Source organism: Globicephala melas, chromosome 8, assembly GCF_963455315.2.
Source record: "Globicephala melas chromosome 8, mGloMel1.2, whole genome shotgun sequence".
In the NCBI taxonomy this organism is placed as follows: Eukaryota; Metazoa; Chordata; class Mammalia; order Artiodactyla; family Delphinidae; genus Globicephala; species Globicephala melas.
In genome coordinates this window covers 11,666,688-11,680,143 of record NC_083321.1, presented here as the reverse complement: position 1 = coordinate 11,680,143, position 13,456 = coordinate 11,666,688, and the positions used below count along the sequence as shown (strand labels likewise).

General features: G+C 41.5%; 1 protein-coding gene across 8 annotated transcripts in view; it reads left to right on the top strand.

Moving 5' to 3' along the window:
- The first annotated feature begins 5,867 nt into the window (after window positions 1-5,867).
- Window positions 5,868-13,456, top strand: part of CTNND1 (catenin delta 1) — a 47,238-nt gene continuing 39,649 nt past the window's right edge. For all 8 annotated transcript variants that reach the window (XM_060303177.1, XM_060303176.1, XM_060303180.2 and 5 more), the window contains exon 1: window positions 5,868-6,101. The gene's annotated coding sequence lies outside the window, so the exon portion shown is untranslated. The remainder of the gene's footprint in view (window positions 6,102-13,456) is intronic.

The window sequence follows — 13,456 nt, the reverse complement described above, 5'->3', positions numbered from 1 at the left end:
GGCCCCGACGTCCTTCCTCCTCCCCCAGCTCGCGGGCCTACGTCTGCCCGAATACGTTATCCCTATTGGCCGAGGCTCCTCAAAGAGCCAATCACAGGACGAGCGCTTTGGGCGGGAGGCTAAGTCTCGAGGGACTTGGAAGCTGCGGGAAGGCGATAGGGCTGCAAGAGGAAGGGGGAAGGGCCCGCTCGGAAGGAATTCTTCTGGAAGCCAGCCTCGTCCTCTGTACCCGATGAAAACACACGGAAAAGAGGCTCAGGACTCCCAACAGGGCAGGCTCCAAGGTGGTAGAAGGGCATCTGCGGCTTCCCTTTGAGGAGGCTGCGAATGGCCTCGGCCTCACTAAGAGTGCCCCAGGCGTAATGGAGGAGAAGGCCTCTGGATGGCTCCAGCTGCACCTTGTCCCCCATGTCTCTCACTAGATGGCTCCTAAGGCCAGGAATGTTCTGGAACAAGGTCCTCCGGCTAGTTTCTGAATTCAAATTTTTCACAGATTCCACTCCAGCCCCGCATCTCGGAGACCTGGTGACCCAGGGGGTGGCAGACCTTTCTGTCTGGAGGGGGTCACTGGTGTTGATTTCCTTCGCACACTTCCCGACTGGAAACAGCTGTTCTTAGGGATGATATCAAAAATTAGAAGATCTCGAGATTAAACATTTAGAGAGAATGCCAAGGCACGTTAGAAATCTGGACAGCTGCTCTCTCCCCCGTGCGCGTTAGGACCCGGGTCCCGGCTTCGGGTAGCTGCCTGGTATGTCCAGCGCTGGACAGAGCCGGCTGAATCCAACGCCACTGGGGACAAGGTGTGGTGAATTCGCCCGGAGCAGCCCCCGCGGAGGCCAACTGGAGGCAGGAAGGACGATGTCTGAGAGAAGGGGAACCTGCCCACGGACAAAACGTAGAGGGGTGAGTAGTACAGGGCGCTCAAGTGTATCTTTATTGATATTTTACACCTTTTCAAAAAGGATTTGAGGTGGGTGATTGAAATATGCGGGGTGGGGGTGGATTTCCAAGTCAGGTAATATTTTCCCTAGTTTGAGGCTTCTGCTCTTAAAACGAAGAAAGAAACAAGGAACAGAAGACATTTTTGGTTGCCGTCATATTTTGAAGAGGTAACAGTTCGTGAAAGGACATAAAACTTAGCAGAAGGACAGGTTTTAGATGTTGTCAGCACCCACACACACACAAAGCGAGCAAGCAAGGAAAAACAGGCAGAACAATACTTGTTCACGCATCTGTTACTGTGGAATCAAGACTAGATTACGCAGGTGCAATACCACTATAGGTGATTCTTTGGGGTTGTAAAGAAAATATAAGTATTATATCTCCTCATGAATATATTATCAGGATTAGATTAATTTTCAAGAGGTACGAGGACACACTTCTTGGTTTTATGTTTTTTTTTTTTTAATCCAATTTTAGTTACATCTTGTGTTTGTAGATTTTCTAAAGGGAATGATAAATGGCCATCCTACGCAGGGCTTCAAAAATGACAAACTTTGTATGGTAATGTGTTGTCATCAGAGGGTAGAAAAGAGTAAAAATGTTTTGTTTTCCTTTGTATGGATAGCCAGTGTTTTTTTGGAGTTAGATTTTTTTAAATTTCTGGGCTTCCCTGGTGGCGCAGCGGTTGAGAGTCCGCCTGCCGATGCAGGGGACACGGGTTCGTGCCCTGGTCCGGGAGGATCCCACATGCCGCGGAGCGGCTGGGCCCGTGAGCCATGGCCGCTGAGCCTGCGCGTCCGGAGCCTGTGCTCTGCAACGGGAGAGGCCACAACGGTAAGAGGTCAGCATACCGCAAAAAAAAAAAAAAAAAATTTCTTCTCCTTGGCATTTATAGTTTTAGTCTGTTTTAGAAGTAGAGCCATCACAGCACAATGCTCTACCCTACATAATATTTTAACACTTTTTTTTTTTTTTTTGCAATACGCGGGCCTCTCACTGCATCGGCAGGCGGACTCCCAACAGCTGCGCCACCAGGGAAGCCCCCAACACTTCTTTTTTAAGTATAATTTTATTTCACGGCTCTTCTCTAATCTTTCACCATTTTATGGTATCTTTTCTTTGTGTGTATGTGGTGATGGTTGTTGGTGGAGCAGTTAAACTTTGAGAGCTGTAAGAGTGAGCACTGACTGTAGTCTTCCATGCATAAAAAACAAACCCAAAAAGCAAAAAAGGAAAGAAAAAAAAGCCCCAAACAAAATCAACCCTGTATCTCTGAACACATCCTCAATCCATTGACTTATCTCCATTTTTACTGCTACTGCTGTAGTCAACTCCATATCACTGCAACTTGACCTTCAAACTAATTTCCTTGCTTTCACTCCTGACCCTACTTTTAAAAATTATTGTTATTTTTAAAAAATTTTTATTTATTTTTGGCTGTGTCGGGTCTTCGTTGCTGCACACGGGCTTCTCATTGTGGTGGCTCCTCTTGTTGCGGAGCACTGGCTCTCGGTGCATGGGCTTCAGTAGTTGTGGCTCACGGGCTCATGAGTTGTGGCTCACGGGCTCTAGAGAGCAGGCTCAGTAGTTGTGGTGCATGGGCTTAGTTGCTCTGTGGCATGTGGGATCTTCCCGGACCAGGGCTTGAACCCGTGTCCCCTGCATTGGCAGGCAGATTCTTAACCACTGTACCACCAGCGAAGTCCTCTTGCCCTTCCTTTAATCCATTTGTCACATAAGCAGCCAGATCTTTTCAAAATGTGGACTGGATTATGTCATTCTGCTGTTTAAAATCCCCTCAGGCTTTCTTCTACCTAAGAATAAAATCAAAACTCCTTTCTCTAACCTATAGAACCCTTCGTATTCTGATTCCCACCTATCTATCCCTCCCTCCTCATTTCCAACATGCTCTGCTGGATCCAGTATGTTTCAGCCCCACACTTTAGGGCTTTGGCATTAGTAGTTGCCATTGCTTATATTTTCTCATGGTTGGCTGCTTCTTACCATTCATATTTCAACTTAAATGTCACCTGTCCAGAGGGACTGTCCCTGACATCCAGTCTAGAACAAGCCCCAAGTCATTCTCATCAGTCTGTTTTGATCTCTGCATAATGTTCCATCTGACATCTTATCTGTTAATCTTCTGCAACCCACCCCCCACACCACCCCAACTAGAATGTAAACTTGAGAGCAGGAAACTTGTCTATTTCATTATCCTTGACGTCTGGAAGAGTGGGATGGTGCTCAGAATAACCCAGAAGGAACTAGTCTTTTTTCTGTTCACTGAGTATAAACAGTGTTTCTCTCAGTGAGTATTAATCCTTGTGATTCTTTATTTGGAGATGGCTGTTTGAGATAAATTTAAAACTTAACAACTTTTCCACCACTGAGTTAACTTTTTTGACTTGTATATAATTTTATTTTGAATGTTATCTACAAATTCATTAATGTTAAATGGCTTGTCCAGGATTATATAACTAGTAAGCTAACAGACTTCATTCATTTATTCATCTGTTGCTAAATATGAGATACAAGGCTGAGCTCTGGGGATACACCATAAACTAGGAAGACATTTTTTATGCCTTCATGGAGCTTATCTTCTGGTGAGGGAGACAGGAACACACACACACACACATACATACACACGAAAAAAGGAAGGCAAAATACTTGAAAGTTAGTGGTGGTGTGAAGGAAACAAGCCTAATCCATCTCTAGAAAATCATAGCATATTCTAGATAATGGCTCTGATCTAGGAACCAGTGAATCAACAACATATATGTTGATTGTTTTCCTTTGACAATCATCTTTGGCTTTTTTTTTTTCATCTTTGGCTTTTAAACTTGCTATGTAGGACTAGGAATAGATGGAAAGTAGAGGTAGAAGATGTGATAAGGTAACTGGAAAAGATTCTTAGACAATGAGAGTTAAAGGCTGTTTGTTTCTCTGTCAAATGTATTCATTTCCTATTCTATTACAGTTTGTTTAAACCCCATCAGACAAGTGCTGTGATGTCTGTAACGTCTTCCAGCACTTCTGAGAGAAGTCCTTTTTGGCCACATTAGACCAAATATGAGGGTATATGAGACAATAGACCAAATATGAGGGGGTGGATAACGATCAGATAAACCTGATTAGAAGGGCACTTTCATCCTGAGAAGGAGCGGAATTCCAGTTTAGAAAGATAAGGAAAGGTCAGATTATGGTTAATAAGTGTTACTTTAATGTATTGGATGAATAGATATGGTATCTTGAAAACAGACGAGGAACCTGGCCTTTATCCTGACCACAGTGTAAGGTAATGGAAAGAGCATGGGCCTTGGAGTCAGACTGATGAGGGGCTCACTCCTTAGCCAGATGAGCTCAGGTTAGTTTCTTAACCTTGCTGAGCCTTGATTTGCTCGTCTCTAAACAGTGGTAATACTATCTCCATGGTGGTGTTTGAGAAGTTAGGGACAGTGAGTGCAAAGTGCCCTCACGTGATAGATGCTTCATTTATTCGTTGCTATTATTGGGCAGTGGTGAATCACTGAAAGTTTTTTGGTAGGGTAGATATTGGTAATAATAACTCATTCTTATTGAGTTTGTACTGTATGCCATGCATTATTTTAAGAACCTTATGTGTATTTTAATTCTCACAACAGTACTGTGAAAGAGATATAGCTATTATCTCCATTTTATAGTTAAGAAACTGAGTCACAGAGAGATTATCTAACTTTTACAAGGTCACAAAATATGTAGTACATTGACTTGATTAAGTATACTTACAGAAGAGAAGGTTTGAAGCCAGTCAGTCTGACTGCAGAACCTATGCTCTTAACTATTTTAGATTATGAAACTGTTATGAAGATTCATTTGGTAGCAGTTTACAGGACAGATTTTTCAGTAAGAAAGAAAAATTTCAATTTATCAGTATGATTTTCACATAGCTAATCCCCGAATGACCATAAAATACTAGTCTTTGTCAAGCATGTAAAAAAAAAAAATTTCAATCTCTGTCCTTCATGGCCTAATAGTCTAAGAACATATTAAAGATAACTCTTAATTCAGAAAAAGAATACTTGCTATAATCCTTTATTTAGGTCAAGCATAAACAGAATGTATGAACTAGACAGTCTTAAGCTCAAAGTTAACAAATAAATTGAATTTTCTAGGTATGAGATTTTCTTTTCCTTACACATGCTCTCGTCTCCTCCAAATATATTGTTTATTGGATATCATTTACTCTCCCCCTCAAACCCACATTATTTTGATTTGGGGACAAATGGGAAGACAGTGATTTTCCTCAACAGCCTAGTGGATTCAGCTTCCTTCTGGTTGAAAGTATAGACACTGAAAATTGTTAACAAGTCCAAGCATTAGGTTTTCTAATTAACTCTAATGCATTTAAACCAAAACAATAAAATTGAGAGTTTACCTCAGATATCCCCTACCGTCCCAATCAACACACTGTAGTCCTGTTTCTAGCATTTCACGCTCCTTCCCTTCCTGTCTTCCTTTGGGGAAATGCTTTGGGGTAGAAAGCAACAAACCAAATAGCAGCAGGCAAATAAAATCAGCTCTTTTTTGCTTCCCCACCCGGAAAGGAAGGAGGGAGCAAGAACCCTACCATCAAAGAGAGCCGAGGTTCTTAGGCATGCCATTCTGAAAACCCCTTATTCCTTCAGCCCCCTTCCCCCGACCCCTCCCAGCTCTGCATAATTCCTCAGAGATCATATAGGTCTCCACTTTAAATATAAATATATATATAAAACTTCCCCCTGTCTTTTTCTCCTCCTCTTGCTCTCCCCCCCTTTTTTTTTTAATTTCCTATAATAAAGTTTCCTATTGGATAAAATCAGCTCCCTGATTTATGCCCGGCTCCTATTGGAAGTTCTCAGGGGCTGACATCACTTAGGAAAGCGAGGGGGTAGGGCTGCCAGATCAGTTTGTCACCACCCAGGCTCCCTAGCCTCTGGCTGGGTGCAACTTCCATTTTAGGTGTTGGATCTGAGAGAAAAAAAAAAGAGGGAGAGAGAGAAAGAAGAGCAGGAAAGATCCTGAAAGGAGGAAGAGGTGGCGAAAAATCAACAACCTTGCTGGATTTGTCTTTCTCAGAACATTGACGAAGCCTTGGTTTTCTTTCTTAAAGGACGGGTTTTTAGAAGTCCACATTTGAGGTGTGTGCCTTTTTAAAAAATATGTGTATAGACGGGTAAAGGAGGATAAGCCAAGTTGAATTTTTGTCTTATGGTAACCGAGGGAATTTAAAAACGAGAGGGTCTGTTATGCTGACGGGTAACTTTTAAGCAGTTAATTTTTCTTTCTACTTATTTTGGGGAATTTTGGTATTTTTATCATATTTAAAGCAAAGTAAAATATTCAAGACCCAGAAACAAACTTCTGGTCTCTCTAATGTAGGGAGATGAATAGATTCAGGGGGGTGAGAGCAATTCCATAAATTTACATTTTGGTGTGTTCTTTGATTTTATGTATTTTTTTTTCTAGGTTAGGCTAACAAACTTCTGTTTTCAGAGCCCAAACCAAAAGTTGGTTTTTTTGGCATGTTGCGTGTGGGTTGGGAAAGGAATTTGTCCGGGTCGGAAGCTAGTTATACAGATGGTTCTTCATACGTTTCAAAACTTTTTTTTCTCCCTTTTATCATTAGATTTGTGGAAGTGGAAAGTTGCAGGGAGCTTTGCAGCTTAAATGGTGATATTTTTTTCCCATAGAGAGTTTGAACGGCCCAGATCGGTTTCAGCCCTGCTGTTCCTGGGTGGATCCTTCTTTTACTTTTCCAGGTGTGGTGGGTAGGAGCCTCATTCTCCTTCTAGACTTAGCCTCCCTGCTTTGCCTTATAAAAGAAAATAAATGGATCCATGGTAACTGAATTGCCATCCCCTTACTTCTAAAACTACCTTTGCTAGCAAAGATTTGTGGAGGTATTGTATGTTCAGTCTGCATATACGATAACGTTTGGTTTATGTGCTTAAAGGAGTAAGGAAATTCTAATCATGCTTGTTAGTTCACCTGAGTAAAGTGGCACATGTGAAAATATTTTCAGCTTTGTGCTCTCTGAAAGGGCCTTGGATTAAAATAAGGTTAGGCTAAGAGTAAAACACTTACACAAACTTTAGTGTTTAGGATGCAGTTGAGAAAGCACAAGGGGAATTCTTATTTTTAAACCAAACTGAAAGTTGTTTTTTGGAGGTGAGTTTTTTATTTGGTTAATTTGCCGTGAAATCAGAAGTTTTTAAGATCTGAAGGCCCATGACTGCTTTCATATCTTATATTTAATTTTAAGATTTGTTTTTGTTTTGCAAACACATTCTTGTAAAAATACTGATGCCAGATAACCATATAACCAACTCATCAGTGGCTGAAAACTGGATGTTCTCTTCCTTCTCCCTTTGAAAATGCGAATCTTTTGAAAATTAAAACTGCAATAGATACTGCCTAATTGTAACAAGGTGGGCCTTAATATGTAAGCTGCTCATTAGCTTTAAACTGGTATGTATCTATAATAATCCTCTGATTTTGTACCCCCCACCCCTTAATTCTTTTCAGACTAGAGCACTTCCTTGAATTTCTTTTCCAGACATGAGTATTTCTTGAAAGCTGATTTCATTCTTGTGAGGTTGTGGCTTCAGAGGAAATGGAACTTTGTTCCTTCTTTTAATATAATTTATGCAAGGGCTACAGTAAGATTTTAATGTCTGGATCTCCTAATTATAGCAAGTGCAGTTAAAAAGAAAGAAAAAGGACAGTGTGTACAGTTTGTTGGGCTGTAGTTCTTGTTTCATTTCCAGATTTTCAAATGCTCTTTCTGCCTTGACCCCAGCCTAGGGGTTTCTTGGTGGATCTTTGGAGAATTGGTCATGTTGCTACCGGAGTGTCAGTTTCCCACTCAGCCTTTAGGGGGAGGGATGAGGGAATCTGAAGAAGGAGTACAAAGGCAGTTTGAAAATAGGTTCTGGATGACTGAGTGCTGGTGGTTTGGGTCCAGCTTTAAATGCTGGGCTTTGTGTAGCTGCAGTGAACATCCTAGTTAACTAGCGTCCAGGACTGTTTCACGAACTGAGGCATTGTTTTGACTGGTGTGTACTATTAGAGCCTTTTGGTTGATAAGATGGAAGATTTGTCTTTTACCTCACCTCTACTAGTTCTTCCCGGAAATATAATAAGGGGTGTGAATAAGTAAATCTTTTATTTTTTGTTTTGCTCCCCATTTTGGTTTTGGGGTAAAAAAAAGACAAGTAAGTGAGAGTTGTGCAGATTTTTCTTTCCTTGTCTGACTCCTATATGCTGTTGGTTTCTTTGTTATATGACTAAGGTATGGTATGTTCCAGGTGGGGGCCTCCTTTGGGTGCTTAGAGCCCTAGTGCCTTTCTTAGGGTTCCAGTTATGGAGAGTTAGAGGGGTTAGAACATGTTCTTTCAGCTAGGATAAAAATGGGGACTATTGGAAATCTTAAAAATAAAAAAAAAGCTCCAAGTAATTGCAATTCAGCCTTGAATTGGGTTTATGAGGTAGTTGCTCTCTAGGGATGAGTGAGAGAGGATGGATGCAAATAAATTAAGCATAGATCACTATTCAATTGGAATAGCAAAATGATTAGCTCTGTAATAATTTATTGCTTTCTATTTTGGTACCTGGTGGTCCCTTGTTAATAACTGCCCACCCTCCCTCCCCCACCCCCCTCCTTGTTTTTTTACTGAGTGCTAAGCATTTTGCATAAACTATTGTATTTACTTAATTTCCTACAACAACTTTTTGTTTGTTTGTTTCTTGGTTTATTTTTTGTTCTTTAAGGAATTTGAGCCTCAGAGAAGCTGAGGTTTGCTGAAAATTTCAGTGCTTGTAAGTGACCAAGGCCAGGATTACACCCTGGTCTGACTAACTACAAAGTTAGTGGACTTAACCACTAAAACACTGCCATTCTCCACAGAGAATAGAAACAAGAGCCAGAACTAAAATGAGCCCTTGCTAGAGGCTCATCTTGCTGAAGGTCAGTGCTCATTTAGATTTCCAACCCCCTCCGTGTTAGAGTAATGTACGTAAAAAAAAATCCATTTCCCATAAAGCCTGTGGGGAGGTGGGGAGCGAGCTATGTTAGAATGGCTATTATTTCAATCTTTAGAACAGGAGTCTTTCCATATGCACACCATTGCCCTCCTCGAATTTCTTAAACTTACTAGAAATGTCTCAAACTTCATTTGATTGTCAGTGAAATTTCTTCTTCCAGAGAATTTTCTGGCATGTGGTTTGGAATGATATTGCCAACTTGCAGGGAGAGGTTTGTAGCAGGTAGTTCAAATAATGTTTATCACACTGTATTAAAATTGTCTATTTATTTATTTTTTGAATTTTATTTAATTTATTTTTTATACAGCAGGTTCTTAGTAGTTATCTATTTTAATACATATTAGTATATATATTGTCAATCTCAATCTCCCAGTTCGTCCCTCCCCCCTCCCCCCACTTTCCTCCTTTGGCGTCCATACATTTGTTCTCTACATCTGTGTCTCTATTAAATTATCTTTTATTTTTGTCTTTCCCTCTGTACTGACCTGCTTGAGTGTAGGTACTGTTTTACCTCTGTATCCTCTTAGCACCTATCTTAGTGTCTGGGATATATTGAGGTGCTTAGTAAGCTTTGGTTAAATAGGCACTATGGGAATCAGTGAGGGACTTTTGTGGGGAAGGCTGAAAGGAAGTTGAAATAGGAAGCAATTCAACAAAGATTAATAAAATTGCAATGTAATTTTGAAACTTTAGTCTGTAGTTTCAACCTTTTACACATCTCCCACCTTCCTTTTTTTTGTTTTTGCGGTATGCGGGCCTCTCACTGTTGTGACCTCTCCCGTTGCGGTGCACAGGCTCCGGACACGCAGGCTCAGTGGCCATGGCTCACGGGCCCAGCCGCTCCGCGGCATGTGGGATCTTCCCGGACCGGGGCACGAACCTGTGTCCCCTGCATCGGCAGGTGGACTCTCAACCACTGTGCCACCAGGGAAGCCCCACCTTCCATTTTTAAATAAAGTTTCTGGAAATAATTGAAGATTTAAAATTTTAATTTCTCTTTAATCTCGTTTTCTTTCTGGGCAGACGGTACAAATAATAGTGTAAAAAGTAAGGGTCCGGGACTTCCCTGGTGGCGCAGTGGTTAAGAATCCGCCTGCCTGTGCAGGGGACATGGGTTCGAGCCCTCGTCCGGGAAGATCCCACACACCACGGAGCAACTAAGCCCGTGTGCCACAACTACTGAGCCTGTGCTCTAGAGCCCGCAGATCACGACTACTGAGCCTGTGTGTCACAACTACTGAAGCCCATGCGCTTAGAGCCTGTGCTCCACGACAAGAGAAGCCACCACAGTGAGAAGCCCAAGCACCCCAACAGAGTAGCCCCTGCTCACCGCAACTAGAGAAAGCCCGTGTGCAGCAACGAAGACCTAACGCAGCCAAAAATAAATCAATAAATAAATTTTAAAAAAAAGAAAAAAGTAAGGGTCCTAGTCAGTTCATTTCATACTATAGGCAGCTGTTAACTTCAACCACTGAAACCTTAAATGCAGCCATTTTCTTGGGGAGAGGAACTCATTACCCAGAACATATTAGGGCAGCAGCAGGGAACTATTGCTTTCAGCCATGTTGGAAGTGAATGGTTTTTATACTTGTTAATAAAAACAAAAAGCTTGGGAACATAGTGTTTTTTTTTTTTTTTCCTCGGTACGCGGCCCTCTCACTGTTGTGGCCTCTCCCGTTGCAGAGCACAGGCTCTGGACGCGCAGGCCCAGCGGCCACGGCTCACGGGCCCAGCCGCTCCACGGCATGTGGGATCTTCCCGGACTGGGACACAAACCCATGTCCCCTGCATCGGCAGGCGGACTCTCAACCACTGCGCCACCAGGGAAGCCCGGGAACATAGTTTTGAACATTAGTGCTTCAAAGAAAGTATGTTTGGATATCATTGTACTTTTTTCACTGCTTTCACTGTGAAACTTCAGGAGATTTTGTTCACAAAGTGGGAAGTTTATGAGTTTAAGAACCCAAATTAATTTTCATGGGAAATTTGGAATAATAGTAACAAGAAATTTGCCTAAAGGAACAAGCCATAGGTTATCAGTATGTGATTTCATGTTCTCTTCCCTTGCAAAAGGGGTTAAATGCTTTGAGAAGCTGAAATAGGGATTGCTCTGCCTAAATGCAGCTGCCTCCAAGGTTTGCAATAGAGGGCATTGATATAGCCTGGCAGGGAGATTGTGAAGGCGGGGAAGAAAAACTGTTCAAGTGGGATATAAGGGTATGGATTGATTTGTAGTTAGTTATATTGTATAATGTATTTTTAGAAGTAATTTTTTCCCACTAAGTCTACTTGGAATTGCGTGTTATTGATTATTAAATATTGAGTATTGAGAACGGGGCCCACATTTACTATTCTGGTTCAGGGACAGTGTTCCCCATTTTTAAGGCCATTTCCTCTCCAGTGAGTTCTTAAGCCTTTCTGGAGTGGTGTGGGCAATTTATTTTATTTTTAAAAAATTTATTTATTTATTTTTGGCTGCGCCGGGTCTTCGTTGCTGTGCGCAGGCTTTCTCTAGTTGAGGCGAGCGGGGTCTACTCTTTATTGCAGTGCGTGGGCTTCTCATTGCGGTGGCTTCTCTTGTTACGGAGCATGGGCTCTAGGCGCGCAGGCTTCAGTAGTTGTGGCACGTGGGCTCAGTAGTTGTCGTTTGCGGGCTCTAGAGCACAAGCTCAGTAGTTGTGACGCATGGGCTTAGTTGCTGCGTGACATGTGGAATCTTCCCAGACGAGGGCTCGAACCCGTGTCCTCTGCACTGGCAGGCAGATTCTTAACCACTACACCACCAGGGAAGTCCCGGGGTGGGCAATTTAAATCAGGCATGTAGTGGGAATTCTAAGGATCCAGAGTTTTCTTAAAGCCTTCTTTGATGGCTAACAGATAATTTGGGCATCACTTTCACAAAACTTGTGCCATTGTGTGATGATAAAAGAAACTTTAACTTTTTATTTTGAAAACATTTCAAGCTTACAGAAAAGTTGGAAGAGTAGCACAATAACTCCTATATACCTTTCATTCACCTTGACACCAATTGTTAAAATATTGCCACAAATGCTTAATTATTCTGTATTTTTTGATCAATATGCTGACTAAACAGGGAATTTCCAATCTCAGTGTTCCATAAATGTAGAGAGGCAAGGCAGCTTTGCATGGTTAAGAGCATGGATGCCAGAGCCAGACTGCATGGGTTCAAATCTTCTACCACTTAACTAGCCAAGTAACCTTGGGAAAATTGTTTAATTGCTCTATGCCTTGACCTCCTTGTTTGTAAAATAAGGACAATAATATTAACCATCTCACAGGATTGTTGTGATGATGAAGTGACTTAATACGCGCAAAGTTCATAGGATGTTGCCCAGCTCATGGGAACACCTTGTGTTTGCTATTAGAATGGATACTTTAAGTGAACTCAAACAAACATCATTTGTCTGTTGGACTAAGTTCCCTCTAAGGTGTCTTAAAACCTGAGACTCTATGGTGGATATAGATGCTTATATTACAGAATAAATGGGCATCCTGGATGGATAGGCTAACTTTTTTTCTTTAATGGGGAAAAAAGTGCCTTTAGCAATAGGCAGGTTTGGGGAGTTACATGGGCAGGGTTGTCCAAAATATGGGTGCTAGGGGAATGGATAACCCTTAATAAAGTAAAGTAAGGTGTGAGTGAGGGAGGAGAAGCTGGTGGCAAAGCTTGAATCTCTTGCAGTAATTTCTTAGGAGTCTTGGATACTTTAGGGGAAAAAACAGCAATACAAGTTTCTCCCACCTTTTTGTGTCTACAAGAGACAGAACTCTAGCACCCAAGGATAAACTTCCTTTAATCTTGGCAGAGAGTGGGTTGAAAAAGCTCTCTTTGGGTTTATTATTCTTGACTTTGAACCAGATTCTTTTCCTTGCCGTCTCACTTGTCCAACCAGGATTTTTTAGGATAACGTTAGTTTTGAATGTACAGGAAACAGTTACATAGCAATGAAGGCAGTTTTTTTTACTATGTCTTTCTTGAAATAAACCTCCCTTTTTTATGTTCAGGAAACATCATTTTCTATTTTCAACCTTTATTTAAACTGAGACTTGTAGAAATTTTGAGTTCATCAGTGCTTCCTATGAGAAGTGTGCCTCTAAGAAAAAAGTCTGCTCTTCTATGTGGAAAAGCTAAACTGTGGCCTGTGGGAAATACATATGTGTTAGATGCAGCCTTGCCTGGAAACTTTTGGTTTCTTCCAGCCTAAGATTTTCCTTCTTTTTTTCCTTCCCTCATACTAAATAACCCATGAAACTAGTGTTCTGAATAGTATTTAAACTTAATTTCTATTGACACTCCGTAGCTTCCTGTCATAACTCCTTCACCCAGCTCTCCATATTTTTTTTAAACCCCCATTTCCCTCTACTGATTCTCCTACATTTTCTTCTTTTCATTTGCTTTCCCCTTTTTATTTGGTGTCTCCCTTTGTCT